General features: G+C 36.5%; 1 pseudogene; it reads left to right on the forward strand.

Annotated features, from left to right (window-relative positions):
- The first annotated feature begins 334 nt into the window (after window positions 1-334).
- Window positions 335-967, forward strand: LOC143625670 (dehydration-responsive element-binding protein 3 pseudogene; annotated as a pseudogene).
- Window positions 968-4,737: the final 3,770 nt, after the last annotated feature.

The raw sequence follows: 4,737 nt of genomic DNA on the forward strand, positions 1-4,737 counted from the left end.
TGTAACAAAAAAAAACGATGTTACATAGGGTTTTCACGGGTTTTCACAACTGAAGTGGGTTTTCATTTTAACCTTACCCTATATATATATATATATATATATATATATATATATATATATATATATGCACTCACATTATACTCTTAAATTTACTATCATTTTACATCATTGCCCACAAATAGATTGGAACTCTCAACAAGGAGGACACCACTGCTTACCACAACACTAAATTAGTGAATATTACGTACAATCATGCAAGTTGCAACACTTTCCTACTGCTACTTAAGAGCCTACATATAACCTTGTTTTAAGCCTCCCTAACGGACAAACATCAATGGCACCCACCAATCTTTCTTCTTCTTCTTGTTCCTCCTCCCCTAAGATTAACAAGAGATCACATCCAGAAGACCATGCAAGTGATAAGCACCCGGTGTACCGAGGAGTCCGAAGGCGGAGATGGGGCAAATGGGTGTCCGAGATTCGACAGCCTCGTCAGAAGTCACGTATTTGGTTAGGTAGTTTTCCAACACCCGAGATGGCCGCTAGAGCTCATGACGTTGCCGCGTTATCTATTAAAGGTACCGCAGCTGTTCTAAACTTCCCGCAGCTTAAAGACAGTTTACCTCGCCCAGCTTCTTGTTCTCCACGTGATGTTCAAGAAGCGGCCGCTAAAGCGGCCACCATGCAAGAGTTTATCTTGCCAGAGAATAATTTGGTGCCTCCATTGGAGTCAATCAAGTCTCCGGATAATGTTTGCCATAATATGGTTGATGAGTTGGGTGAAATAATTAAGCTTCCCAGTTTAGATGGGTGGTGTGAGTCGTCGTTCTCAGAAGAGTGTATGGTGGAGACGACGGATAAGTGGATGTATCCGTCGTGGGTGGTGGTGGACGCGGATAGTTTTCTAGGCTCCTCGTCAGACCAGACGTTGCATAATTCGGATAATATTAACGAACCCGAGTTTTGATCTAGACGATTGATCTTTCGGCATTGTTAATTATATATATGATTAGGCTGTTTTAAGGAAATAAAGTTGCTATAATAATGTTAACTTGTATAATGAAACATTAGTGTATGTATATAATATATATATATATGGCCGTACAGTGTCATATGTTCGTATAACAATATAGGATCGTATGAGAGGTGAAAATGATCATATGAGACGTATAAGAGCTCATACAAGATGGTGTACGCTTATCAAATCATCAAGCCCGTATGATATGTTTAACTCCTATACAAGATGGTGTACGCTTATCAAATCATACAACCCGTATATATGTTTAGCTTATCAACAAAAAATATATGTTAACCGGTATATAGTAATTATTAATTATTGTCCTCAAAATTCACTAATAATTCTCCTTTGAATACATACTCCCAAAAAAAATAATTACAAAGTACCCACGTGTCACTATCATACCACATGGCGTAGATTCGAGATGTCGAAAACGTACAGCATCATACGTAAGGAATGTTTTCACAACCGATATGATGATGTTCGGAGAAATATCTTACCACCTGCTCAAAAACATTAAAATATGGTCCTAAACTAAAACATGTGACAAAGGTATGAAACTTGCCTTTGTGGGGTCAGTGATGTATTAATTTACCGGATGTACATAGCTAGTAACCAAACTATGTGTTCAGAAAGATTAATCTGATGCATTAATGATTTCATATTAAGAAAATAGATCTTGAGTGACAACAGTGACGGATTCAAGATTTTTTCTACAGGGCGCACAGTTTTTAGATGCTCCAATTTTATGGAGCTGGATATAAAAAATTCTGGTCAGTTCGATGGTTCGGTTCAGGTACGATTTATCACATAACAAAAATACGACATTGTAACAAAAAAGACTTTGTCATTGCAAAATAAAAAAGATATCGTCATTTCAAAATAAAAACACATTACATAAATACCATGGTCTTTATAAATTAAAAAAAGTATACCTATAGTTGTTCCCTACGAGTTTTCATCTTTTAAAATCGTTGCATTACATCTTCGACTGAAACTTGTTGGAAGAATTCCCTTTCTATATAACAAATGCATGAATCGTTCATGTATCCATCACCCATCCTATTACGTAAATCCGTTTTCACAATCTTCATTGAAGAAAAACGTCTTTCAACACTTGCCGTTGCAACTGGTAAAACTAATGATAACTTTATCAAATGATAGACCAACAGATAATCAATGTGTAATCTAGTTTTCACCATTATTTTGGCAAGATCACCTACCCCATTCAAGTTGGCAACCGCTTATCTTCTTTCACATTAGCAATGTAGTGACCAAGTTCATACAAAAGCGTGTCTTTTTCCTCAAAATCAAAATCATACGGATACATTTCGGCCAACTTTAACAAGTTTAGTTTATTAAAGGCACTAAAATTACAAGACGGGCTCAAAGAACTCATACACGTAAGCAAGTTAGTGGTTACCTCGTTAAAACGGTTTCCAAGCTCTTGAATTTGCATGTCGAGAACCGTGTTGAAATTATTAACCACATAATGGTCACGATTGGTGATGCCGGTCTTCCTTCTTCGATATTTCGGGTCAACATACTCGGCTTTCATATCAACCACTTTAATATCATATTTGTCACAAAAGGACGTGACATCTTCTAAAAGCGAGTCAAAGCCTTCAAGTCGATAACTTTTTAGGCCTTCATTAGTTAACTTGACTAACTTCATTGCATTCAACATATCCTGATCTTTTCTTTGAAGTGCTTCACACAATGTGTTAGTAACACCTAAGATGTACTTCATCAAATGTAAATAAAATACAAAACTAAAAGTTTTCATGTATAATTGAAGTCCATGTGCTTCACTTTTGTGAGCAGAAATCTCTCCCGAATTTTCTATATATTCAAGCACGTCAATAACACTAGGAAATAAAGAGAGCAAACGGTGAATTGTTTTTTCATGAGAACTCCAGCGTGTATCCCCAGCTCTTGCAAGTGACAGTTCTTGATTCTTTCCACTTCCAGTTTCAACTTCCGGATTCAATCCCAATCTTTCTCTTTGACTTTATCTTATCAAATCTATTCGTTTACAAGATGCACCAACAACATTTACTAAATTTGACACTTCTTTAAAAAATTTGAAAATTTCATGATGTTTGGTTGCAAGGGCCACAACAACAAGTTGAAGCTGGTGAGCAAAACAATGAACATAATATGCTGAAGAATTTTCTTTCAAAATCAAAGCTTTCAAACCATTAAACTCACCGGACATGTTGCTTGCACCATCATATCCTTGGCCTCTAACCCTACCAATACTCAAATTGGTGTATCAGCAAGAATTTTAACCGCTGTAGCACTTTGCTAGTTTGGTAGGAGGGTGCACTCTAATTTTATAAGGGGGTGCACTTCATATTATATATATAGAATTACACTATAAATTCAAACTCGGGGGTTCCCGTGCACCCCCAACCTTGTACTTTATAAGGGGCGGATTTATTTACAAGGTTGGGGGTGCACGGGAACCCCCCGAGTTCGAATTTATAGTGTTATTCTATATATAAAATATGAAGTGCACCCCCTTATAAAATTAGAGTGCACCCTCCTACCAAATTAGCAAAGTGCTGCAGTGGTTAAAATTCTTGCTGATACAACTGACGTCTCGGGTTCGAGGCTTGTTCAAGCCGGTTTGTGGTTTTTTTTCTTTTCATTTTTTTTAGGATCCATGTTTTAATATTTTAGGGTTTTAAATGGCAAAATTTCCAGCCGCTATTCACAGAACAAGAGTGACGATTGACGAACACAAACTCTCCTCTCGACCTCCGACGACGATTGGCAGCCTCTAGTCTCCTCTTTCCATGGTTTGTAATGCAAATTTGTTAACATTGTTCTTTAATTATCTACAGTAGATGTTTCACCAACAAACAAACAAAACTTGCAATTATAAAACCATATTATGCAGCAGGTGCAATTATAAAACCATGTTGTTAATAATTAATAAAAACTTGAGCCATATTTTAGGCAATTTTTTGTAGCAGGTGCCATGAAAGTCTTACATGGATTAGTACTGATTAGCAATTATATATCAGTTTTGATAGTTGATTTTTTGCTACTTGAATTTGATTTGTAGGTGTTATGAATATCAAGAGATATTTTCAAACAGAACCATCAAACCTTGGGTCATCATCTTCAAGTAGTAAACCGTTAAAAGTATATTTGAATGATCTTCCATGGGATCCTTCCGAAAGGCAGCCGATTTCATCTTATCACCCAAGTCTAACGATGAAATTAGACGGGCATATCTACTTAGAGGTCCATGCCAACTAACCGGGCATAATTTTCCACAAACAAATTATGGTAGTAAATTAAGACGTTTTAATGTGGAATGGTACACTAGTGAATTTGGAAATTGGTTGGAATATAGTGTCAAAGAAGATAAAGCATATTGCTTGCATTGTTACTTGTTTAAGGAATGTGGACAAAATGACGCATTTTTAAGTGAAGGGGTGCGATGTTGGAATAGGGCTCGGGAGAAATTTAGTGGTCATGTTGGTAAATGCAATAGTTTTCACAACAAAGCGCGTAAAAAAGGGGAAGACTTACTTAATCAAGCTCAATCTATACATGTGGCCATTGATAAAGGAACTGATATACAGAAAAAACAATATAGAATCCGATTACATGCTTCAGCTAGACTTACTAAAGCATTGTTGAATGGTTCGTTAGCTTTTCTTGGTCATGATGAGTCTGAAGAATCTCTCTATAGAGGAAATTTT

This window comes from Bidens hawaiensis, unplaced genomic scaffold (genome assembly GCF_021521415.1).
Source record: "Bidens hawaiensis isolate Kalapana, Puna unplaced genomic scaffold, B.hawaiensis_p1.1 tig00004192_1, whole genome shotgun sequence".
Classification (NCBI taxonomy): Eukaryota; Viridiplantae; Streptophyta; class Magnoliopsida; order Asterales; family Asteraceae; genus Bidens; species Bidens hawaiensis.